Consider the following 25801-nt stretch of genomic DNA (forward strand, 5'->3'; position numbering starts at 1 on the left):
AAAGGTTCAAATACTACCATACCCATAAAGATGTCTTTTTGGGTCTCTTCAGGTCATATTTTATAGGTTATAGGAAAGTCCAGCTACCTTCAGTACCAACTATTTTTGAACAGATATTAAGACTAATCAACCCGTCAGATGATATTTTTAGCTAGAAGAGAATACATAAAGCAGGAGCACTAAGAGATGGAGCTGTCCCTGCTGCACTGAGCTGTGGGATCTCCAGCAGGCCTCTATCTTGTATAAACCCCCAAAATTGTCTACTTGCCTAGTCCTCCGAGTATTAATATTCCCTTTTTCCAACTGTTCAGCTGAAAATCTACAAGACAGATGCCCTTTCTCAATCAAGTCATGCCACCAGTGCTCACTCAGGATTATACCTCCCTCAGGAAAAAAAACTTCTCTTGGTTAAGTAATAATCCTGCTGGCTTTGTTATTAGAGCAGGAAGGACAGCTCCATGGACACTTTCCTCCTGGCCAGGACAAAAATTAATCCTGAGGGACAGCTGAGGATGCTGTGCCAATAGCAGAGGAAAAGCTGTACCTGCCATTTCAGCCAGTGAGACCAAGTTCCAAACTGGATTGCCTTTGAGCCCCAAATCGACTTGCTGTTTGATCTCCAGGGTATCCACTGCTGGGTACTCACGTGCCCTCCAGAGCTCCAGTTTCCCTTCACCTCTGTCAAGGCAAAAAAAACATTGGCACGAAATTGGGCCCAGAAATGGGGAATAAAGAAAGAACACAAAAGCTGCTAGAAAAGGAAGGACCACGTGGGGCTGACCAAAATCTGGCAAGAGCAGTGCCCTTCCTGTTGCTCTTTGTGGGCAGAGAGAGGGGTAGAGACCCAGCTTGCTCCTTACCTCTGTGCTGGTCCCCAGTATGTGGAAAGATGTTTTTGTTCAAGTGAATGTCAGGCTGCAGGATCAGACCTGAAATGAGCAAGAAGTGATGGCCACTCAGGCTATTGGAAGTGAATGGAATTTAATGAGCATCTTTCTCTAAGCCTGTAAACTGTATGGGGTGTGTTTCTGCCTGTTGAGCACAGGGGAGACACAAAGCCTTATTCACTCCACAAATTCAAATAATCCAGAAAGATGGTTTTGAAGAGTTTGCTTTTGTGTCTTAGGCTAATAATTTCATTTTTGGGTTCCCACAACACAATGCAAAGAGTGAGGACCCTTGTAAGACTTATTTACTCTGTTTACTTTTTTCTCATTAAAGCAATAGGTTTTGGACTTCAATTTTCTTCATAGTTCGTCTGGCTTTCTCACATACACTGAGAACCCTTCCTCCCTGACACTGAGACATGAAAACAGAAGGTCTGTATAAGGTCAAATAGATTAGCTGAACAAATCTAATTAGGAAATGAAGAATCATCACTTTTCAAAGCTGGCTTGTGACAGAAAAAAAGTATTTTTCTTCATTATTTGATTTTCATAATCAAATACACAAAATTATATTCTTGAAAAAAAGAATCATTCACCTAGAAGTCAAGCTAAGTTTCTGCTGCTATTTTGCTAACAGTACTTGCATAGGCAGGATATGTGTGGCTTTGATCATTTACCTAACTGCATCAGCTGTAGTGGCAGCTGCAGAGACTCACAGAGATAACAGGTGGGTCTCCAGGGCATGGAGCTGACACAGCGACTTGTGATACCTTCTGAAAGAGCAGTGTGCTAGCACAGAGCTCTCCATTTGAGCTGGAGGCTGTTTCCTCATGTCTCCCATTCCTTTGAGAGACAAAGCTGATGCCTTTCACAAGCCCTGGATGCAAAACATAAATAAGTGATCAGCTCTGGGATTTGTGCTGCCTGCCATGCAGAGGTGGGAGGAGAGGCAGTAGCTCCCAGCCACCCTGATGCAGGACCCACAGGGTCTGGATTTTGCCCTTCTCTGTAAACTGCATCTGGAGAGCTGTCTTGATTCATATAATTATGGTTTTAAATTGACAAGGTAAAATTGTCAGGAAGCAGAATGCAAAATGTTAGAAAATACATTTTTTCATACCCTAGGCAAAGGTTTGGTTTCACCCTTTTCAGATACATGACTGGTTATACAATTTATTTATATGATAAGTCAGAGGTAGTTTCTGCAGCAAGAAGCTTCCAATAGAACAGAAAATAATTAGAAACAAAGCAACAGAGAGATTCCCTTGTAGAGATCTGCAGCTTTTTACTTACCTGAAACCTGATGTCAAAAAGCTTTGTTCACTGCCATGGATTCAGTTCCTGGGTACAGAAAGCAGATTTGAGGAGCCTAGAGGAAAGAGAACTGAGCATTTTTTTGCACAGACATTAAATGTGGAGATGTTTTGCAGGTGTAAGGAATGTGTATCTGCTGCCAGGGTTTCAGTACATATAAAATTTTCTCTGCTAAAATGCTTGGGGTTGGAAACTAATACTATTTGGAATTGTAAGCTGTATCATCATAGTGCCATGAAGTAAAACTGCTTTTATCCCATGAGATGTAGAAAATATGGAGAAAAAATATGCTTACTTGAAACAATTTATTTGAATTTCATAAAATGATTCACAAAGTGTTTACTCTTAAGTATGGTATAGAGCTTTCTCAAATCTAAAAAGAAGAAACTGGAGCGAGTGGCCTCAAAGAGAGCTGGTCGTTTGCCCTTCTCTCACCAGAAAACCTGAACAGAATGGGAAGCATTCCCCCAGAAATCAAGGCCAAAAAGTGAAGATTAGCAGAGTAAATTTGCAAAGCTTTGGGCAGGAGAGAAAGGAAATTTACAATGCCCAAGAGGTAAATTTGAAACAAGTTATGTGTTCAGCCTTTATTTCCTGGCATACAAACTTTCAGTCTCAAAAAATTCCACAATGCAAGTGATGTCAGCTTAGTTGTCTTCTGTACAGCTCATCTGTATGTAAGTCAAGGCTGTTCCTGGTACTCACAGCCAGGTGCTAAAGTTGGCTAATGAGGAAACCTATTGATCTGTAGCACTTTCTTTCAAAAGTTTAAAAGCAAAGGAGAGCTGTGAAAATGAATTGATCACACCCCTCTGCATGAAAGCTTTCTCATCTTCTCTTCCATTTGCTATTATTCTGGAGCTCCTGGTATACTGCAAAATACTGGAGATTGCAAACAGAAAGTGGGAGAAGTTCCACTTTTATTCACCCCAGGTGCAAATACTGGCTTTCACCTTTCTTATCATGTGACCAGTTATACAACATTAATTAATGGATAGGTTTTTAATTTCTTATTTTCTTCTGAAACTAAAATTTTATTTCTGTATTTCAATAGAAAGTGGAAAATCTTACCTGTGGGAGCTGCTTATAGAAGAATCCATCACCCAGTAGTGATTCTCACTGCATGGCAATATTAATCATGCAGTTATATCTCTTGCTAATCTTGGGAAGACTACAGAGAGGGGGCCTGACTATGCCTGCCTTTACAACAGCCTGGGAAGGGTGTAGTCCTTACTGCTCCTGTGCTGTTCTAAATCTGCCTTTTCTGAAGGAATGAGTGGTAACAATGAGAAGAGCTGCTGCTATTTAGCAATTGAAATATATTCTTATATATATATTTATATTGGGGATTTCAACTGAAAAAGTATTCATCACAACAAGGAAAGCATGAGAAATATTTACTTCAATAACTATTGGGTCAATAATGATGATTTTTCAATAGAGTTACAGAAGAGGTATTGAGATGTTAAACTCATTACTTCCATTTGACCATTTTGTAGTTTTGCACTTAGAAAACACATGTGGCTAGAAGCCGTGTGAAAACATTAGTGTTTAAGTGATGAGCTTGATTCCTGCTTGTTGTTTATGGCATGAAGATAAAGTGTGTTGATCTACACAGGAAAGCAAGAATTGACTACTTGGTCCAGTTCTTCTCTTTTACTGTGAACAGAAGTCAGATAGGTAGCTCAAAAATTTCTACTTATTTCTTTTATTGTACTGCTTGCATAAAAGTGACAGGACACAACAGATTAATTGAAACCCACCAGATTATATCTCCCATTTGGTAAGCATAATTTTTTTGTGGGGGGGATGTTTATACTCAGATGTCTCAAAACTGTCATCCACAATCTAGAATAACGATGACTTTCCCCCTCCCCAAAGCATCAGCACTTTGGAAACACTCTCCAGGTGTTGTTTCCAAAACATCAATCCTGTTTTCAGTGTGCTTTGTTTGGAAATAACTCTTGGTGACTTCAGGACAGGGCTTGGCAAAAAGAATTTAATCCAAATTCCCCTCTTCCCTGGCACTGACAACCCCTCTGTTAGGACCTTAGGGCCCTGTCTCAGAAACAGTCTTTGGACCCTCAAGATTTTGTGTGCTGTGTATTAGAAGTGCTTGCCCTTGGGTGTCCTTGGCAAGCAGTGGCTCCTAAAGAGCAGAAATGCAGTGTGTTGGTATAGTACAGCCCATACTGTTTGATGTATTATTAGGTATTATTAAACATTCTTCATTGTACCATTTGTGCTAACAGTAATTTTACCATCTGTCCTCATAGCTTCCCTTTGATTTGTTGCTAAATGATGGAAGTTGGGGCATTTCATATGGACTTGGCCCTTTTTCATTATCAAATTAATGATCTGTTCAAGTTTAACTGTGCAACTTCTTATTATGTGAGTCTATTTGTGAAAGGACTCTGAGACAGAAACCCTGAGTGCATCCATCACTACTCTGGCATGTTCTCTTTCTCCAGGGAATGGTAATGTGCATTCTTACTGGGTGGCTGGAAAATGAAGTTACCCAGCAATACAGGAGCTCACCTAAAGGGATAATAATTTTTTTTCCAATGTTAGATATTAATATAAAACTTTCCCTAGACTGCACTGAAGACAAAAGTTTTCTTAATTTTTCTTGATTTACTGCTAGAAGTTGATCTTAAGCCCTGGGTTTCACTTTCTTTAGTCTCATTTCATTCTGAGTAATCAAATTTCAGGGGGTAAAATTTTTCCTGTCTTAAATCCTTTGTGCCAACATTCATTGGTGAGCTGGAGTCAGTACCATGAAGCTGCCAAACCATACAGAAAAGCTGTTTCCTATGAGCACTCATAAGCAGTGCAGCTTTGGTCCCAATGATGACAAATGACAAATTGCTTATTGAAGGTAACATCTTGCCAGCTTCCATCCCTCAGTCCTTTGTTGCTCTTCAGTTTCAGAACTAGAGAAATCAAGCTTATCTGTACATAGCCAAACTTTCTGTTTATTTGTTTGGGTTTTATTAATTTGTATATCAGAAAGTTTGTGTAACGTTAGTCCAGATTGTGGAACCCTCTTAGAGGTGAGGACTTGTAGCTGAGAATACTTATTAATTTTCAAGTCTTTCCAGCAATAACATCTGCTTTTCCATACTTGCATCAGGAAGCTGAAGAACTGACTTCAGCTATTTCTACTCTATATTGTTAACATTTTGAAATAAAGAATGTATTATTAATTTGCGTAATTTTTATTAGTTCAGCAGCTTGCCTATGAAAGACACTACTGAGACTATGAAGTTGAGTTTCACAAAAGCCATTTGGGAATTGAGCTAGTAAACTAAAAGAGATCTTACAAAAACAAAGTGAAAAATACAGAAGTGTTTGTCAAAGCCAAAAGTCAGGACTTAACATTATGTGCTGCCAAAATTATTGTACATGTTTATGCAGTTGATCCATTGAGAAATATCAGGGAAGAGTTGAAAAAGCAATCACAAATAACATATTTTGAATATTTTTTTTATAGAATCATAGAATCATTCAGGTTGGAACAGACCTCTAACATCGAGTCCAACCATTAACCCTGCACTGCAAGTTTAGCAGTAAACCATGTTCCCAAATGACACATCTATGCAACTTTTAAGTACCCCCAGAGATGACAGCTCTACCATTTCCCTGGGCAGCCTGTTCTAGTGTCTGACAACCCTTTCTGTGACATGAATTTTTCCCTAGTACCCAATCAAAATCTCTCCCAGTTCAACTTGAGGCCATTCCCTCTTGTCCAATTACTTATTACATTAGGGAACAATTCCTACCTGGTTACAACCTCCTTTCAGTTGTAGAGAGTGATAAGGTCTCCCTGAGCATACTTTTCCCCAAGCTAAACCACCCCAGGTCCCTCAGTTGTTCCTCATCAGACTTGTGCATCAGACCCTTCACCAGCTCAGTTTCTCTTCTCTGGACTCACCTCAGCCCTTCAGTGTCTTTGAGGGGCCCAGAACTGGACACAGCACTCAAGGTGTGGCCTCACCAGTGCTGAATACAGGGGGATGATCACTGCCTTGGTCCTGCTGGCCACACTATTGCTGATACAGGCCAGGATACCTTTGGTCTTCCTGGCTGTCTGGTACATGCTGGCTCATATTCATCCAGCTGTCAACCAGCACCTCCAGGTCGTTTTCTTCAGCCCACTGCTGATGATGCCATGGCCACCAGAAACCCCCTCTGCACTATGTGCATACATTGTGGGTTGGGGTTGTCCCTGTACAGGTATTTGTCCATGTATTCATCCTTATATTGGTCTTGTTTTACATTTTGGTGTCCTGACCAAATGCAAAGGGACCAGTTTGCAACACATACTGTACAAGGAATTGCTTCAATCCTCTTGAGAACAGAGAAATAAGGCAAGAGGATGGAGGGCAGAGTTACAGTAAGAAAATCACTTAGCAATGTGCTTGGAAAATGCAAGTAAACATGTGGTGTAAATATCTGTATAAAATGTGAGAACAAAACCTAGAAACTGTAAATATTTAAACATAAGTGTTCAAGCAAAAGCTGGGAATGTGCTGATCACATCTAGGACAAAACCAATCTTGAATTTGCAATGTGGTAATGCTGTTAATGGAAAGCTCTCTTGGGATGTATTGCCCTGGCAGGTCAGGAGCAAAAATTCCACAGAATCCAGAGGTTGGGGGTGCACCTGCTGTGTCCTGTGCTCTGCAAAGAGGCCTGAGAGACTCACTTCCCACTGCATTCTGGATCCAGGCCCAGGACAGGGCTTGGATGTGGCTGAGATCAGCTGTAATCCATGGGGCTGTAAGCTTTCAGGAGCTTAGCTGGTGTATCTGCTCTAAGAAGTGTACCCAGAGCAAATCTTGTGGCACTGTTTTCCACTAGTGTGATGATATGTTAAAGTTCTAGTTCACAGAAACTCCAGCCAAGAGTACTTGTGTCTGTGTAGTGCTAGGATATGGGTGGTAATTAAAATGAATTTAAATTATAAAAGAGTAACAGAAAGGAAACAAAATTATTACTGACTGAAAACTGAGCCCTGATTATGTAGTGTGGAGAAGATTAATCAGATTTATGGGGCAGGGCAGAAAACATGATGGGAAACATTTGGGAAAAGTCAGCAGTGGAAAGTCCTTGTTTGTGTAGGATGGCATTAGGATAGGGAAAGTTTTGAGGAACATTCCCCAGCAGAGTTAGTGAGAATCTCATTATCTGAGTTGGAAAAACTAGAGAGAACAAAGTGTTTAAAAATATTTCTAAGGGGAAAATTTTGTTCATATGGAAAAGTGTTCCTGGAGACATGACATTTTTCTTCCATTTCTAGATATGATAAATATAACCTTCACAGCTGTAGACAAATGTGTGGCATGTCAGGTTCTTGTCTTTTGGAATAAAGTGATGTAGGTTGTAATGAAAGGATATCAAGGATACCTTTGACAAGGATATGTTTATGGCTTGATTAAATAGCTGATACACAAAACCCAATGAGGACTGATTAGAAAGGAAGCTGTAATCATGCAATAGATAAAAAAAAAGATGCTTTTCAATCCACATGTGATTATTTACTGCAAACTTAACCATAAGTGTGATTAGGAGCAGTGGCCTATAAGGTGCTTTTTTCAGACTGCTAAAGCAATTGATTACCACTGAAATAGAAAACTTCTGATGAAGTGTAAGACATTTCTTGGGTAATGCACATAAGGGAATTTACTGAGCTCTATAGAGGTATGTCATTCCGATTGCACAGGCATCTCTGGTCTGAATTAATTTAAAAGTAGAGAAAACAGTAGAAAATTATTATTTGCAGCAATATGCTACATGTTTAAAAATTGCTAAATTTAAAGAACCATTAAAGAAGATGAGGTGCTAGAAAAGGTTGCATCTGCAACCTTTTAGGAGTGCCTGCAGGATCAGGGCAACCTGCTGGACCAAGAAGTCCTGCCTTTTTAATCTTTCCCTTTTTGCAGATATCCTTGTCCACATACTGAGGTTTGGAAAGCTTTGCATCAGTTCTAGGGTCTGCTATGATTTTGTGTCAATCATTTCTATGAATTAAGAGAGTTACTTAACAACCCAGTGCTGTGGTTTGCATCTGTACCCTGAGCAGTACAACACAACCCAGCCAGGCTCAGTTCTAGAGCAAGCCCTCATTTCAGTGTCCTCGTGTGAGTACCTGCAGGCATGTGCATCTCGGTCTCAGGGACCAGAGGAGGTGCCTGGGGCCTTCTGAGACACTCTAACACCCATGTGAGCTTCATGGGTATGATGCAGAAAATGTAGGGTGCCTGTGGGGCATCGTAGGGCGTCTCAGATGGCTCAACACATTATTGGACCTGAATCACAGCCTGGAACTGTTCTGTCTGTAATGGAAATAAACACACTCAGACACCTCATATTAGGTGTCTTGACCCACCCATCCACTGTGCTGCTTCTCCTGTGCCTATCACCATGAAAATGACTTTGCTTGGACACTCTCCTTTGAGTTATTCCCAAAGTGTTGGGACAGTCTGGAGCATACCTCTGTCAGAAGTGCTAGGTAACCCTCCATGGGTGAGCCCCCACACCAGAACCTGATAGAGAAAATTCCCTTCTTTGGAGAGAGAAAACCAGTTGCACAGAGAGGAAGCAAATATTTGAAATGTTGAGCTTTGAGCTGTTTCTGGGCCTGGATAGAGTTTGGACATTTCCTAGCATGGCGAGACTGCTTTATACAGTGCTTGTTACTTGCCTCAGGGAAGCAAATATTATGTTCCTGCTAAAAGAGTGCACCTTAAATTTATTTCAGCTACTAGTAGTAGTAGCATAAGTGGTATTTTTCTAAGATAAGATAGAATTGGGAAGAGTTGAGTACAGAGGACAATATATGTCTTCCTTAGCCATCATATTACTGTGGAATTCTAACTGGCAAAAATTAATAATTCTTCAACTGTGCTTTCTCTGACAAGAGAGGTGCAAAATCAGTTTATATAAAGAAGTATACAGGATGAACAAGAAAATACGTTCAGGGCAAGTCTCAGGAGCTATCTAATTACTCCTGGAATTAGAAACGGACATTGAAGGCTGCATTGCAAATTTCTGAGACAGAATGTGATGAGATCTCCCAAAAAGTTATTTCTTAATTATGCTGGAAAAATATTTTAAGATCATCATCAGGTTAATCTGTCTGGTGGATATTGGGAACTCTTATTTCATTTTCCATGACAAACACATGTAGCCAGTAAATCTGTATTCCTAAAGACTCATATTAATAACTCAGCTCTGCCCCCTCCCAAGGCATGAGGGAAGTCTCTGGTACTCTGCTGCACTTACATGGCACTCAGGAAAGAGTACAGAGAAAAAAATTACATTCAAAAGCTCTGAAAAGATAGGCTTTGTAGTCTTTACTGTAATTATCTCTCATTAATATGAAATAGGGTTATGGAAACACTGGACAAAGGAAACAGACTGTGTGGGATGAATTCACAAGATAAAATTTACCAGAGTATATTCTTTAACTCCTTGTTTTCCCATGCTCTTAAAAACATATGAAACTTGGAAAAGAATGGAATATGCAATATGGAAAAAAAATTCATCATCATTCTGTAGAAACATATGAATGATAGTAAAAAGGGGGTGTTCCTTCCACAAGTTGTTTACATAATTTGTTTTCTTATCCACATAGCCTTTTGAGTTTCACTTAGGAAAAATGTTTAAAAGAACTGAGCATCCTTCTGTGGTTTGCATTTACGTGGGCAAAATACCCCAGAGAAAAAAAAGACAAATTGTCAAAATCTTATTAAATAACAGTGAAAGCCGACTGAAGGCAGGGGTTTGGATCATGGTTATAGCAATGCTTTGCAGCCATTGTATTCATGTCTTTGTAATTGCTATTGATTGTAAACATGAAACCTTCTAAAATAGCTTGAGCTGCAGGTGATAGAGCAATAGCTCTCCCTCTGATGGAAGCCAAACTAACTGCTCAAAGCTAGTTTGTGGTAAAGGATAATTAGCTTTTCCATCTAAGTTACTTTACACTGGAGAGCTTTTTGAGATATGTGATGTCTGTTTTTTTGGTGGTGATTCCTGAAGTAACCTGTCCTGTTTCCAGCCTGTAATGGAATAAGACAACTTCCCTTCATTCCTCTTTCAGGACAGGTTTCATTTTTGAGTTTGTTTGTGAATCTAGCATGTGGTTGAATCCTCCCCTCCTTCATATAGGTCTCTTGGTTAATATTTCTGTCCTACGTGAAGATGAACACATCGGAATTTAGGCAGCTTGTTCTTTTTTCAACCACCTGAAAGCACATTGGTATTACTGCTGGACCTAATATATTGAGAACAATTGCAATAAAAGATTATATAATATCCCATTTGTCACAAAGATTGAAATAATTTCACATACCACAAGATAATGGGACTGTTAAAGTTGAGGAGACCTCATTAATCTTGTTAAATTTAGGAGCACCCAATGGCAGTAAATCAGTTTGTTCTACCTGCAAGGAAGGCAGATACTCTGAAAATTGTAGGTCAGCAATAAAACTACTTGGGCAGTGCAGTTAAAATGTGTAATCCACTGTGAAATAGTATGTAGAGCTGAAGTCCAATGTTTGGAAAAGGTTAATATTATTTTTTAGTTTATTACTTTTTTACTGTGCTAGCAGAGGAAGCCTGGTTTGCCCTCTTCTCTGTGGAGCCCATATATGCAGAAGATATCCTGTACTCACAGGGGTATATGGAACACAATAATGACAGTGAGCACATTTTTGCTCCCCAGCTCCCCATTTTCATTTCTTACAGTAACTTTCAGTGTATTTTCCCTCTGCTAGGGACCCATTTAATTAATGATGCAGTGCAATGAAGATGAGCCTCAGCTGAGCAGCTCATGGGACCTGTCATTAACCTTGTCCTGTTGGTAACATTTTCTCACATCAGCCCACTGACTGTAACTTACCCTTTAGGCTGAAAACATTTCTGAGAGCAGCACACAGGGCTGCCAAGCCCAACACTCACTGAGGCACATTGCTGCTGTCCATGGCCAGCACTGTCTCAGCCTGGGCTGAGCAGCAGCGAGGGAAAGTCCAGTGGAAGGAAAAATGACACCATTTTGTGTTCTACTTTAATAATGGCAGACATTTGAAAGGCATTTTGTCTGTGTGTTTGTGGGATTTCTTCTTTCTTTCCTGAGATTCTCCACTGAAACTTCTGCATTTTAAATGGCAGCACACAGGTGTTTTTAGCAAGAACCCTTGTTACATAAGCAGGAGCTGGGGATTGCAGGAGCTTATTTGCAGTTACAGGGTATGAAAATTATTGCAAGGTAAGCAGCAAGAAACATGGAAAAAAGCAGTAGTGTGGCTTCCTGATCTGATAAAACAGGCTAGAAGTATAGCAATATAGAAGAGGTGCACATACAAGGGAATTTGTTTCCTGTGTGAGACCAGACATGCAAAAAATTGTGTGGTCTGTAATAAGCTATAGAAATATGGCTGAAAAGTTTGGCTGGAGAAAGAGACCAAAAATGTTTGATTTGTCATGGGCAAAAGCTAACTTGGGTTTGTTGTTGCAATTTAGTGACTGCAAAGTGTCAATGACTGTTTAGAAAATTATTTTAATGAAAACTTTATTTGCATTCTCAAGATGATTTAAAGCAGGAAATACTATCCCTGTCTCGAAGTCTGAAGAATCTTTTTCCACTTTTGCCAAGTCTTGCTCTTACTTAACATCAGGGGACATTTTGGAGACTGACAGCAAGAATACTAGGAAAAAAAAATCAGATAAAATGACTTTCTATTTTTCACTCTGCTGTTAACATTGAAACTTCTGACAGTTCCTTTAATCTGTCTTTTCTGCTTCATGCATAGGTAGAACTGGAAAAGTAGAGCTTTTCTCAGGAGTACTTTCCGTGTGAAATTATAATATTTTCCATGAGAAAAGGATGAAAATATGAAAAAAAGAGCTTTTTCTTTTGCCACACTCACAAACTTTCACTCTCTTCCAGCTTTTGTAGAGCTAAGAAATAGTAGGAGAGTGTGAAGAAGAGGAGAAAAATACATTTCATTTTTAAAAATAGTACCTTCCCTTTTACATACTTGACAATGATTTCTGAACACAACACTTTCTTTTAAAATGTAGCACTTCTAATCCTTTCCTACTGTTGCACAGCTGGTGAGGCTATGGGTGAAATATGTGTGCACATAATTCTGCAACAGAAAACTTTGGCAAAAATCTTCTTGACACTTTTAAATTTTTTTTCTTTCCATTTTTATAAGCTATGCCTCTGCCTGCTTCTCCTTTAAAACAGGTTTTTGGTTCAGTTATACTTACAGATGAAGAGTATGTTGGAAAAATGTTAACTGTCTCTTATTGTGAGTGTGACAATGTTCCCTGAGGGCTTCTATAAAATTGCTTATAAAAGATTTCTTCATCCTGCAGCAAAATAATTAACCTCAGAAGCCAAATAGCCACAGGATCAGGAAGTCAACTCATTGAACAAAAAGCATTGAAGAGATGAGCTGATTTTAGGAGTAAGATACAGGATATACCTGGACCCCTACTGCATCATAGACACAATTTGGGTGCCAGAGTTCGGGAGAGCAGCCCAGCTCCAAGTCCTAAGCATGATTAGATCTGAAGAGACTATTTAAAAACAAACAAGCAAACAAAATCCCAAATAAAACACCCCCTTTTAGCACATAAAATTCTTCAGTGCATGGTCCCCTGTGGGAGCTCAGGACCTCTGAACAGGAACCAATATGATTACACAGAAGCTGTTTATTGTTTACATTATGCACTTATTTATAGATTCTAAAACTACTGCACATGCTGATCACGTATTTCTTGACTGGAGTTTTTATTTTGTCCAGCACATACTGTCTGTGTTTAGCACACATTTCTCAGGATATGTGATTGGTCACTGTCTAGGTGTTGTTTGACTGCCCCCTGTTATTTGGTTCTTGTGGTCTTGTTTTTCTGTTTCTCAGCCTCTTCCTTCTTATTTTAGAACAATTTATGTGTTAGTAACCTTGATGCATTCTAGAGGGTCTGATAAGAAATTCTACAGGAGGTTTGGCTGGAGCACACTATGGCTTAAGTTGTTCAGATACATTGCTACAGTCCCCAGCCAGACCTGTCCCATGGCTGCCTTGCCAATGATCCAGTGTGCTGGGCTGGGCATGGTGCATCTTCTGCTCTGAAGCTGGCAGGAGGTATCCACCAGCTGATTTTGATTGTACCACCAAGATGGATGGATGAGAGGCAGGGAGAATCCTCTGCTTTGGGGTGCCGATGCCTGGCCATCATGGTTCCAGCTGGAGCGAGGCTCTCCATCCAAACAAGGAGCACATCACATCCCCTGGAGCTGGGACTGTGCGTGGCACTGTGGCTGTGACAACAATTGCTGACCTGTGCCTGCACCTGGGCACACCAGGGCTGCCCACAGCCTTCCTGAATCCTACAGCTCTCTCCCAATCACGGCTATAATCTGCGTGTCTAATTTAAGTTTCCTTATTGAATCTAACACATCAAATGTGTGAAGATATCACCCACAAATGCTGTTTTAAACATCCTACACCATATGTTGACAGAGCCTTTTGGCTGTGACCAAGTGGCTTGGCTAAATAAATGTTAGAAAATATGTTAGAAGAATGACTCCTTTTGCCTATCCAAATAAAACAGAGCTGTCAAGTGAATATCTTTCATCTAGACTGGGTTTTACATAATTGTTTCAATATTCCATTTTAATATGCCTTGTGTATTTGTGGATAAATCTTGATTGTTCTCAAGTGAAATATTGTGAATCAAATCATGATGACAGAATCTTGACTATTTAATTAATGTGTTAGCATGTAACTGTAATGCTTGATTCCTACAAATGACTAAATTAACAACTTCATTTAACTATGCTGTTCTCTCAGTAGAAAAGAGCACACTTAAGTGCTCCATGGTGCTATTTACACCTGCTTAATTAATTTCATTTACAAATTGTCTAAATTACCTTGCTGTACAGGAGGATTGGGAACACAATCCATTAATAGAACTAAAATTCAGACTTCAAATGCTCCTTTGGTACAGTACCTTTGTCAGAGGTGATTCAGAAGCTATTCATATGAGGAATAATCCATGGCCATTCATACATCTCGCTGTCTTGATCACACAGACACCTCAATTTAGATCAAAATTTTCATTTTATGTCACATCAGTAGAGAAAGAGGGAATGTCTTTGCTTTTTGTTGTTTTTTTTGTGAGCAAGTGGCATTGGAAATGTGGATCCTCTGTCATCTTTGGACTTGGCACATGTCCCACAGTAAAACCACTCCCTCCATCAATATCCAAACCCAGTGCTGAAATGTGCAACCTGTTCTACTTGTCAGTGCTCATTTTTAAATAAGAACTTAAGCTGAATATATTTTGGACCTGGATTTCAAGTTCCTGAGTGACTCCTGTCCATGCAGTGGGCCAAACCAAACTGCAGCCCTACGCTGCTGCATACCATGCTGGGATTCAAACTTCATGGCTAAATCTGTGAGCTGGTAGCTCTGCAGGTCAGCCCTGACCCCTTTTCTGTGCTGAGTACCAGGATTAGGTCCTGTTCACTGCCTATAGAAACCAGGGCTCACAGACTCAGGGCCTTGGAAAGCCAGTAATTTTCTCTCTGTTTTAGAGAGAGCAGCAGTTGTAAATGAGGTGTTTTGAAGAATTCATTCTCAAGTACATGGCATGTTTTGTCAAAAGCTGAATTCCCCAGTGACACTGGAAGGAAGGGATTATTTCAGTGGTTAAAATGAAAAGCATACATCTGTAATACATGGATATATTCACGTGATCATGTGATACGTTAATTGTGAAACTGGGCCAGAGGGATATAAGGGATAGACCAAATACAATGCAAAAATAAAATATTAGCATGCATACATAGAAAGTAAGTTTATTAGTAAGTCTCTAGACAATTTATTATTAATTGTTGTATTAAGTACTCCAAATCATCAGATTCCTTCTTGTTTCCTTTGGTAGTTTTCAACTGTTTCCTAATATCCTATTTGTAAAAGAGTGAAGAACATTGAACAGACATGTTTCAATAATTTTGATGACAACCAGAGAAGTTCTTTAATGTCAGAAGCAGAAGAATAGCTATCCTTTTATGACTTCTCCCTAGAAACTATATATTAAAAAGTACAGGTCCTCTTCATGGTACATTAAGAGCAATTATATTCTGTAAATGTATTCCAAGACAAAATTGAAGTTCACATATATTTTAAAGATTTTATTCAGTCCTTGGTGAAAATACTATTTTATTGATTGAAGTCCTCACTGACATGGAAATAAATTTATTAGTCTCATTAAAAGAGCAAATTACTTTCTAACTGCTTTATATTTATCAAAACAGAATGTGTCTTAATGCAATAAAATCACATAAGAAATTAAATGTAGAAATCACAAAAAAAAATATAAAATCTTGCACCTTCATAGATATTTCTTTATATAAGCAGATGTTTGATGTAGGCTGCATAGTTTTCCCTTTATTCCCATTCTGGTGAACAATCAAAACTATAAAATCTTCTGGGCAAATGGAAAAAATTAGTAAAACAACCAGCTCTGAGATTAATAAGTGACATTTCTTCAGACAAAAAGCATAACTTTATTCTCTAAAAATAGATAACCAACAGAAGTTTATGAAGTGGTGTAGATTACTAAACCTGCCTTGTTAGCCAGTAATCCCCACTGCTGGAGGCAGCTCCTCCTGCTCTGCTCTCAGGAATGTTACAGTACAAGTTGCTGAGTGCATATGGAACCCATGGTAACAGCATTACTGATACTTAGAGCTCCTGTAAGATGATGGAACATTCAGAGCCTTTCCCTTCATTTATCCTTGCACCAACCTTTGAGGGAGTTAGAGAAGTGCTACTATCTTTATATTCCAGCCAAGAAATTGAGGGAGCAGAGTTCCGAAGTGTTAGAGGAGGCTGGAGAGAGAGGAGGTGCCATCCCAAGGAGACAGTTCTGTCTGCAAGAGTGGTGTCCAGCAGTGCCCAGCAGCAGCTCAGGCATCTTGTTTGTCCTTGTTTTGCCGTGGAATCATAGAATCATAAAATGGTTTGGGTTGGAAAGAACCTGAAAACCACCCAATTCCAACCTCCCTGCCATGGGCAGGGACACCTTCCACTAGACCAGGTTGTTCAGAGCCTCATCCAACCTGGCTTTGAGCACTTCCAGGAATGGGACATCCACAGCTTCCCTGGGCAGCCTGTTTCAATGCCTCATCACCCTTACAGTACAGAATTTCTTCCCAATATCTCATCTAAACATAGTCTCAGCTTGAAGCCACTACCCCTTGTTCTGTCACTACACACCCTTGTAAAAAGTCCCTCCACAGCTTTCTTGTAGATTCCCTTCAGCTATGGGAAGATAAAAATGCACAAGACTTTCTCCTTTTGCAATTCTTTAAAGTGAAGCCTGACTATCTCTGTCCCATGCTCCAGCTCTTAGATAACTAAACTGATTTTAAAGACCTGAGCAAGATTTAAGGTGGAGATGTTTAGAGGATGAGTTAGGTAAAGGGAAGTGGGAAAGGAAGGGAAGGGAAAATGGAAAGGGAAGGAAAGGGACGGGAAGGGAATGGGGAAATAACTATCTCAAGTACTTGTACAAAAGGTCCAAATGAATAAAAAAGACTCACCATAAATATAGATGTGACTCTTCTATTCAGTTTTGGGGAACTGTGAAGGTCCAGGTCCTGTCCTGGTGCCCAGTGAGCCTGGCCTCGCAGCTGTTTTTGTACTAATCACTCCAAAGTGCTCCTTTACTGAAGCGTGAAACTGCATGTTGTAGATGATGCTGTGCCCACTCCTGCACAGAACTTGAGGTCTCACAAGGTAAAACAGGTGAAGGAAGTACAGTGTCCCTAATTTTGCTTTTTGAAGGCAGTCAGGAAGTTAGAGGACATTTTCCCTTTTGTTAAAATCAATTACCAAGCATTATGCTTCCTTGTGTGTACCTAAACACCCAAATTCTATTCCTTTTCTTTTATTAAGAAAAGGCTTTTCCCCATGGAAGAACATATGAAGAAATAATTAGCTTTCAAGGTTCTTTAAGTGCTGAGCTTCTGTCAAAAATAATCACATGTCATTTCTTAAAAACAGTTTAACAATAATGAAACTACTTTAGTCCAGCTATTAACTACATTTTAAACAGCTTTTTAAAAGTTATAAATAACTTCAAGCCAGCCAAGTGACTGCAGAAAATGGGAGCAGAACTCAGAAGAAGGCCATTGTCATTCACATATCACTGTAGAAGAGTCAAGATACTGTTAAACAACTGTTAAAATTCACGCCCTAAATTCAAACGTGACAGACTTCTTTAGTTTCACTGGTTTCTAGTAACTTTAAAAAGGGTTAGCTTTTCTAACTAAGTTAGATTTAAACCAACCATCTAATTTCACTTTTTTGGCAATCATATTTTGTTACAATAAAAAATAAAAAATTAAAAAAAAATTAAAAAAGAGAGAGAGAGAAAGACCAAGCTGACAAATACTAATTTGCTGTCCCAATTTTAAAACTTTTGTTACCAATTCCTGTTCAACAGCAAGATGATTTTAGCTCCCATTCAGATGACATTTACCTGTCCTCACAATTACTACCTTTGCAGTGTTGCTTTTGTACCAATAACACTGACACAGCAAATGCCCAAGTTGTGTACACTGTGACACAGAAACAGCAGGAGTGAACCCTGGCTCCAGATCAGCTCTGCAATCCTTTGGCACACCTAGAGTAATAGTTTTTCAGTATCAGTTTTAGACTTGCCTTTTTGTTTCTGGACCATTAATATTAATGAGACATTTCAGTAACCTTGTGGTACTGTTTAATTTGTCAGTAGTATAATTACCTACAACTGGAGTCAGCTGAAAACAGGGTAAGCCTTGCACCTGAGACAGCCTTAGAGATACAATCATAGTCTCTTAGAATGGTTTGGGTTACAAGGGACATTTAAAGGTCACCTAGTCCAACCCCCTTTGCACTGAGCAGGGACTAGATCTGGGGCTCAGAGCTTGGTCTAACTTGACCTTGAATTGCTCTAGGGTTGGGGCACCCACAATTTCTCTTGGCAACTTCTGACAGTGTTGTACCATCCTTATTGTAATAAAAAATTCTTCTTATAGCTAATCTAAATCTGCTCTCTTTTAATTTAAAACCATTGCACCTTATCCTATTGCAACAGACTCTGCTAAAAAGTTTGACCCCATCGTTGTTATAAGCCCCTTTCAGGTCTTGGAAGTCCACAATGAGGTCTCCCCAGAGTCCTTCCAGAACAGCCCAGTTCTCTCAGCCTTTTCCCACATGACACACATGTGTTCCATCCCTCTGAGCATCTTTGTGGCCTACTCTGGACTCACTCCAACAGGTCCCTGTCCTTCCTGTGCTGGGACCCCAGGGCTGGATGCAGCACTGCAGGTGGGGTCTCACCAGGGCAGAGCAGAGGGGCAGAATCCCCTCCCTCACCTGCTGCCCACGCTGCTCTGGGTGCAGCCCAGGGCACATTTGGCTTTCTGGGCTGCAAGGGCACATGGCTGGGTCATGTCCAGCCTCTCACCCACAGCACCCCCAGCTCCTTCTCTTCAGGGTTGTTCTCAGTGAGTTCTTCAATTAGTCAAGGAATATTATCTTATGATTTACTTCATCCTTTTTCTAAGTAATTCTATTGATAGATTGTTATATGCCACTTGATTTGCTGTGCTGTTAAACTTCCTATTTACAAAACTAATGGATCCCCTTGGTTACTGCTCGATAAAACAAACAAGATGATGATCTTCCTCCTATACAAGCCATTATAAAAATTATATTTCTCTCAGGGAAGCTTCCAGTGCTTCCTTCTGCATTTTAATTATTGTAGCTATAGAGTGGTGGCATTTGCATGAGGAAGCAATTCAATCAAGAATACCTAAATACTCACCCCAATGACTGAAAAGGTGAAATGAAACAAAACTGAGTTGTTATTTTGATTTGAAATCATAACACTACTGAAATGACCAGCAATTGTTATGGAGTAGTTGAGAGCAGGAGTGTAATAAATGCAGGGCTCCTGTGCCAAATGCACTGGAAGTGCCCTAGATCCAAAGCAACCCCTGGGACACAGCACAGATGGATTTGGCATGCAGGCTGCCAGAGGGACTTCCACCTTACATGTCCTCAAATCCTGAAGGGATGCAACACAGTAAATCTGTGTCCCCAGTGCTCCCAGGCCATCCAGGTTCTGGTGCTGGAGTTTCAACACTTGGTCTCAGCTGTGCTAAGGACCAATTTCCCAGTCAGCTCACAGCTTGCCCTGATCAGGCACCAGAACAAAGGTATGCAAACATCGCACTAACAACTCTGTTAAGAGCACTTTTATAGAAATGCACCTCTATTAAAAGAGTCATTGACCTACTAACAGCTGCAGAGCTTTCTGCAAACATTGGAGGAAACCATCAACAATTCACTTTATTTATTCTATTCTTCCTACTTGAACTATTTTTTTTAGGACTGATTTGTTGTTTATAACTTGCTGAACCTAAGTATTTTAGTGACCAAATAATTTTTCGTTAAATTTTAAAACCAAGTATGCTGTGAATTTTTCTGGTTTTCTGTAGGATCTTCAGACTATCCAGTTAAAAGAGAAGATCCTTGAGACCTTACCTGGACATCACCAGATGGCTCTGGGATGGTTTTAGAAAAATATGTTTTCCCTAGATAAAAATGGTGGGAATCATTCAGTTGTGCAGCCAACCTACATCCTGGCATATTATTAAATAATTTATTGCCATGAGTAAAGGCAAGTAGCAGGAAGGGAAATTTTAACTCAGCTGTGGGAAGAGAGACTATTTCAGCAGAGGAGGGGGTGTATTTTTCATTCATGCCCTGGACATGGATTATTTAATAAAAGTTTCAAAATCATACTCATTTGAGAAGCATCAGTTTGCAAATTCTACAATTCCAGCTCAGGTCTGACCATGGGTGGGGCTCAGCTCTGCCCCAGCTGTGCTCTGCTCCCTTTCAAGCTGTCTGATTCCTCCTCACTCTTTGCAAAGGCTGTGGGCAAGAGGCTGAGCACCAGCAATGGTTGGTGGTTGGACTGGGAAGACTTTGGCACCCTGGCAGACACTTGGGACCTGAACTTGCATCATGCAGCAAGGCTTTGTCTCCTTCAAACTTCCAAGCTCTTTCTTCAGTCTTTCACTTGGGATTACAACTGCAGGCAACATCAGTCCTCAGGCAGGAATGGGCAGAAGAAAATTCCCTTTAAGTTTATAGGAAAGTGATTTTTTTACTTTTTGTGATAAACATCGTAGTGGCTGCAGGTGTGAACAGTTTTACAAAAGACACTCTCCAGCACTGTGATTTTGACTTCAGAGCTCACTTAGCACTTGATGTCTGCATGTGATTTGCAGCTTCAGATGCAGTTAAAGAAGAATGAGATTTATAATAATTGGCACAGAGGCATTTTTGTCTCTACTGAGATGTTCTTGCTCGGCAGCTGAGCTGGTCATCCGGGGCACACCTACATGAGGAGACATTAACAAACTGCTGCTACATCACCTTTATGAAGACCATGGAGAGTAATGCAGCCATTTTCAGACAATCAAGTTCTTCTTTTTTTCCATATTCACATGATAGTTCCTAAATTCAGAAAATATTTAGTTCATAGTTCATTATGAACATCCTAGATGGTCAAATCATGAAATATTTGTGTGTATCTTGAAGGTGCTGATGTACAGCACTGATTTTAACTGGTCCAACCCTACTGAAGTCTTGGGAAAGAAACTGATTTTTGTCATTGGGGTTTCATCTTGTCACCATGGCATTCTTTTTCTGCCTTGTTATCAGCCAGCTAAGGAAAGAAAAATATTATGCACATAGTCCCTGCCAAATGACTCCTCAGCTGCCAGATCCTGTCCCCCTGCTCTCCACAATGTGTGACTGGCATTTTGGTCCAGGGCTCTCATTTTTGGAGAGTTTCTACATTCCCCAATACCACATGAAACAGAACTAGGGATTATGTGGGTTCATAGTTACTGAGCCCACACATTATCTTCCTATATTGTCCTGGCAGGTCTCAGAAATTCATGCACCCCAAATCTCTATCAGGTTGTGCCTTGCTCATTGCACCAAGTGTTCTCAGCATCACAGCACGAATCACTCCACTTTCCCAAGCTATGACAACTCCTGCACATTTTTTTCAGGTTATTGAAATTAAAAAATCACAGCAAGTCACAGTAATGTTTTACATCTCTCTGCCCAGAGAAGACCCAGGGTGGATGCTCTGCTCTCTGGATAGGGCCATTTGCTGGATAAGGGGCTGCTGTGTAACGTAAATAGTTGTTTAATGGTGATGTTTCTTCCTTTGCTTTTTTAAAGCATTGTATAATTACCCAGGACATACTGATAAATGGATACCCACTTTACTCTGCAACTACTTAAAGTGTTTTTTTTTAAAAGAACAAATATATTGTGTATATTGGTGACAATAAGTCAGAGGCTCAGGGGCATATAATTTCAAATGGCCTGCAAGAACTCTAACATTAAATGGGTAATTGTGTAAAGCACATTTGATTCATAAGCATAACAAGGGGAAAAGAAACCCAGGAGGAGAAAAAAGCAGAAGTTTGGACTAGGAGTACAGTATTATGCAAACTAAAAAGACTTAATTTTAACTTACAATGAAGGGATGTACTTTAAATCTATACTATGCACAATATTGCTCTTTATTAAAAAAAAAAAAAAAAAATGGAAGCTGGAAAGAAGTGGTTGCTGAATCATTCTGGCTTTGTTGGCTGCTCAGAAATCCTGTTGGTTGCTGAACGCTACCAGGAGCTTTCCAGGCACCTCGGAAGTGTGAAGGAGGATTATTGCTGTAATTGCACAGCACAGCTCCAAAGAGACTTTGGGCCTCTTGAGACTTTATCATCATCATCTGCAATTCCAGAGCCTGGATTCAGAGGCTGTATTAGGTGATTAATACTGAGCCTGGAAATAGTTGGGCTGTATCACATGTGCTTGCTCAGTTCTTATCCTTCTGTATTTATTTTTGTATGCATAGTTCTCTGTGCAGAGCTTTGCACTAAACATTGGTCAAGGGATGTTTTCATGTCAGATTGCATTTTCTATAGAAAATAGATTCCTAAACTCCACTGTTGCACAGAATAAAGGGTGAAGCAGTGGGTCTGCACTTCTAAATCCCAGGTGAACACAGGAAGAATTTAATTTCCTTTTAAATCTTAGAAATAAGTCATGAAGTTTTGAAGATAGATGAATGTATTTAGGTAATTCAGATAATATATACTTGAGGAAATCAGTTCTTGATATCTTAGGCCTGTTTCAGACAATTTATATTGTTAACTTATTTTTCAAGATATGTTTGGAAATTGGAGATATGTCTAGAAACTGCATTGACAGTTTGGTCTCTGTGTCAGCATTCCTGTTTATGAAGTGAGACTTGGCAGACCTCAAGACCTTCTCTACAAAGAGAGTCACCCCATGCTGTTGTGGTGTTTTCAGTTTTAATTTGGTATATAAATAAGGCACATGAATAAACTACATTTTCCATCTGCACATGAAAATCCTGTACTCTTGGGCCCATTGGACAGAGCTGTCTAATATTTTGAAAAGTGTAGCAAATTAGTAGCTCCTTACACGGGAGATGTTTTCAAGAAGTTAATTCCTCAGTGACTTTTCCTTGTATTCATGTATCTCAAACATCTGGGACTCTGATTAGGGATGTATCTAACAAGCAGGACAGAGTTCACACTGCTGTATGTGGTTATGACCCTGGATCTTCTTAGTGGTACTAATTTCTCAGAGTAATCATTCATTTCCTGTGGATTTTTGTGCTCAAAAATGCCATAAATCAAACTTGGCTTTTCTACTGCAAGGCACATTGTGCTGTACAGTGCTTGTCTATTCTGAAGAGACGTTTAATGGGCACAAGTCATGCTGTTGATGCAAATATCCGATCCCACAGCCATTTTCATCACTGTTTGTGAAGCATAAACCTGGATCAGCTTCCCAAGTTTGGCCTTACCATCTGACAACTGTGTCAGTGTTCAGATCTGCATATAAGAGCTATTGAGTCACCTGCACAGATCCCATCTTCCCAGGAATTTAACTGATACATCCATCTACTGTTGAAAGTATGGAAAAATTTTTCCCCTCATACAGCTATAATCAAAGCATATCTCTGTATTCATTGTGTCAAATCCCCTACCCATGTCCTGACACTCCCTGATACAAATGTGAAAGAGGCAGAGATCATTAGCTTAGAACCTAACTCTTTTCTTCCAATCTTTTAAAAAAATCTCCATAATCTTTTGTCTCTGCTTGACAAACAGTAAGATTTATGGTTGTTTCCAAAAGGAATTTAAGAACATTTTATTGATTTTAATGGGTACTCACCAGTGACCCTTTCACCTGTTAACAGAGCATGCCCATTTCTAGGAAAATACAAGAGCTCATATTATGTACAGCAAAGCAATTTGAAATAGGAAATAGACTGTACCCAATTGAAATTATAAAGATATTTAGTCAGGAAGAATGTAATTACCTAAGATGAAATTCAGCCAGGAGATGAAAGCTAATCTTATTCTATCCAATGTCTACTTAACCTCATATCTTTATAGAGATTATATCTAGAGATAAGAAACTTTTATGAACAATTGCTTATTATTCCCATCTCTTCCAGCATACACACACATACACACACACCAAAAGTTTATTCTTTGATATCAGGATTTGCTCTTATTTACTTGAGTTGCTTTGTAAGGTAGGCTCAGGAAAGTTACAAATATATAGCAGATACACCATCAAAGACTGCAGAGGCTGAAGAAGGAACAAAATGAGGGAGATAATGCAGAACTGAGCTGCAGTCTGGTGGAGCTGTCAGTCACTGAACCACCTGTTAAAAAAGGGTATCAGCTCTTTACCCTCTCCTCATTTCCACAAGCATCTCTCTGTACTTCCTGACCCCTTGAATTTTCAGACACTCTTCCAAAGCAGTGGAGTTTATCAACTTACAATTACTCTCCTATGTACAAGTTACCACTTGGCAGGAAAAGGGACTCCTCTCACCATGGGCATGGACATCCCTCTGTCACGGCAGCTAAGGTTCACATCCAACTTTCTTCTATTTCCTTTGCAATTAAAGAATTGCTGCCCATTGCACTTTCCCAAATGATTTAGGACTTTTTTGGATTTTGCTCCTCTCTACAGCAATGAGGCCCTCAGTTTCCCTACATTATCATTCCAGCATGGGATAACAATACGCACTTTGTTGTTAAAATGTGGTTCTAGCAATTACCCTTTCATTTTTAAAATTTGCTACAGTACTAGTCCAACTGAGATTTTAGAAAAGTACATCCTTTTGTAATTGTGAAATAAATTTTTATAGGAAAACTTTCATATATGAGGAATTGTACTTATTCTATATTTCTGACTTCACAGCAGACAGAATTAGGACAAAGAAAAGGACTAGACCTCATATAAAACCATTTCCAGCCACAGCTAATATCACCTATCTTCTGCCATTGCATGGAAAAGTGGAAGTAGAAACATACAAAGAGTCAAAAATTTGAATAACAAATTGATTTTTCCTCAGATACTAATGGTTACAACAAGGAATAGTGAGAGAACATGCAAGTGTTATACAGCGTTACCTACGGCAACTGAGTGACTAAGATGCTTATTGTTATGTTAAGTAATCAAAAGTAGCTGCAGTCTTAAAAGAGTGGCAGATCAACCCTATTTAGGCATACTTTTTAAAATGGGTGTTCATCAGCTGTTTTCTTGTAGGAGGAATCAATTAGTAGAACCAAATTGTAGCACTGAGTAGTACATCAGCAAAAATAGATGAAGCGATCACAGCATCAGCACCTGTCATCTTCTCCCTGGAGAAACAAAGGCAGGTTTTAGCATCTTCATGGGCTGCAAGGGACAGCATGGAAAGGAGTGATAAGTGTATTTTTCTGTCTTTTAGGTTTTTGGTAGTAACACAGGAGAACCAAAATCTGGTAGTAAATTATATAAGCACCACTTGTTTTCTCACTGATTACTGAGTTAAAGTTTTCTGTAGTGCAATCAGAGAATTGTCAAAGAAGTTTGATTACACAGTAAACTACGTACTTAGCATGTCAGTAATAAAATCCTGGTTAATCAGCTGATGCCTCTTCCCCTCTTGGTCTCACACCAATAGGTCTCTGAAGCCCTGACAGGTTTGAGCAGAGCACTGCCATAAGGCCCTCCCTTGTCTGGTGCTACTGCTGCTGCAGGGTGCAGGAACTTTAACCGGGGGGAATGGCACCCCAGGAGCCATCTCACACAGCCAATGTGCCCCAGGGCAAGGAGCACACAGCTACACCAGAAATTCACCTCTGAGAGGTTTTGTGGGAGCATCACCCCTGACACGACAGTCACTGGACACAGAGAAGGGACCACAGATGTGTGAGGTGATAACATGCCTTCATATCTGTTATTTGCTTGAACCTAGTCGTCTGTTCCGTGTTACATTTTGCCAGAGGTGAGGAGCAGAGCAGTGACAGGACAGACCATGTTCTCCAGGTGTCTTACTGAACACGGCAAAGGTAGGCAGGGAGAAGGCTTTTCTCATGTGTCCCTCACTCCTACTTG

At 39.8% G+C, this 25801-nt stretch overlaps 1 long non-coding RNA gene across 1 annotated transcript in view; it reads left to right on the forward strand.

The window, feature by feature from the left end:
* The window catches only part of LOC147654622 (uncharacterized), a 133125-nt gene that overhangs the window by 102222 nt on the left and 5102 nt on the right, over positions 1-25801 (forward strand). The gene's annotated exons all lie outside the window — the stretch shown is intronic.

This window comes from Cyanistes caeruleus, chromosome 2, assembly GCF_971803275.1.
Source record: "Cyanistes caeruleus chromosome 2, bCyaCae1.hap1.1, whole genome shotgun sequence".
Taxonomy (NCBI): Eukaryota; Metazoa; Chordata; class Aves; order Passeriformes; family Paridae; genus Cyanistes; species Cyanistes caeruleus.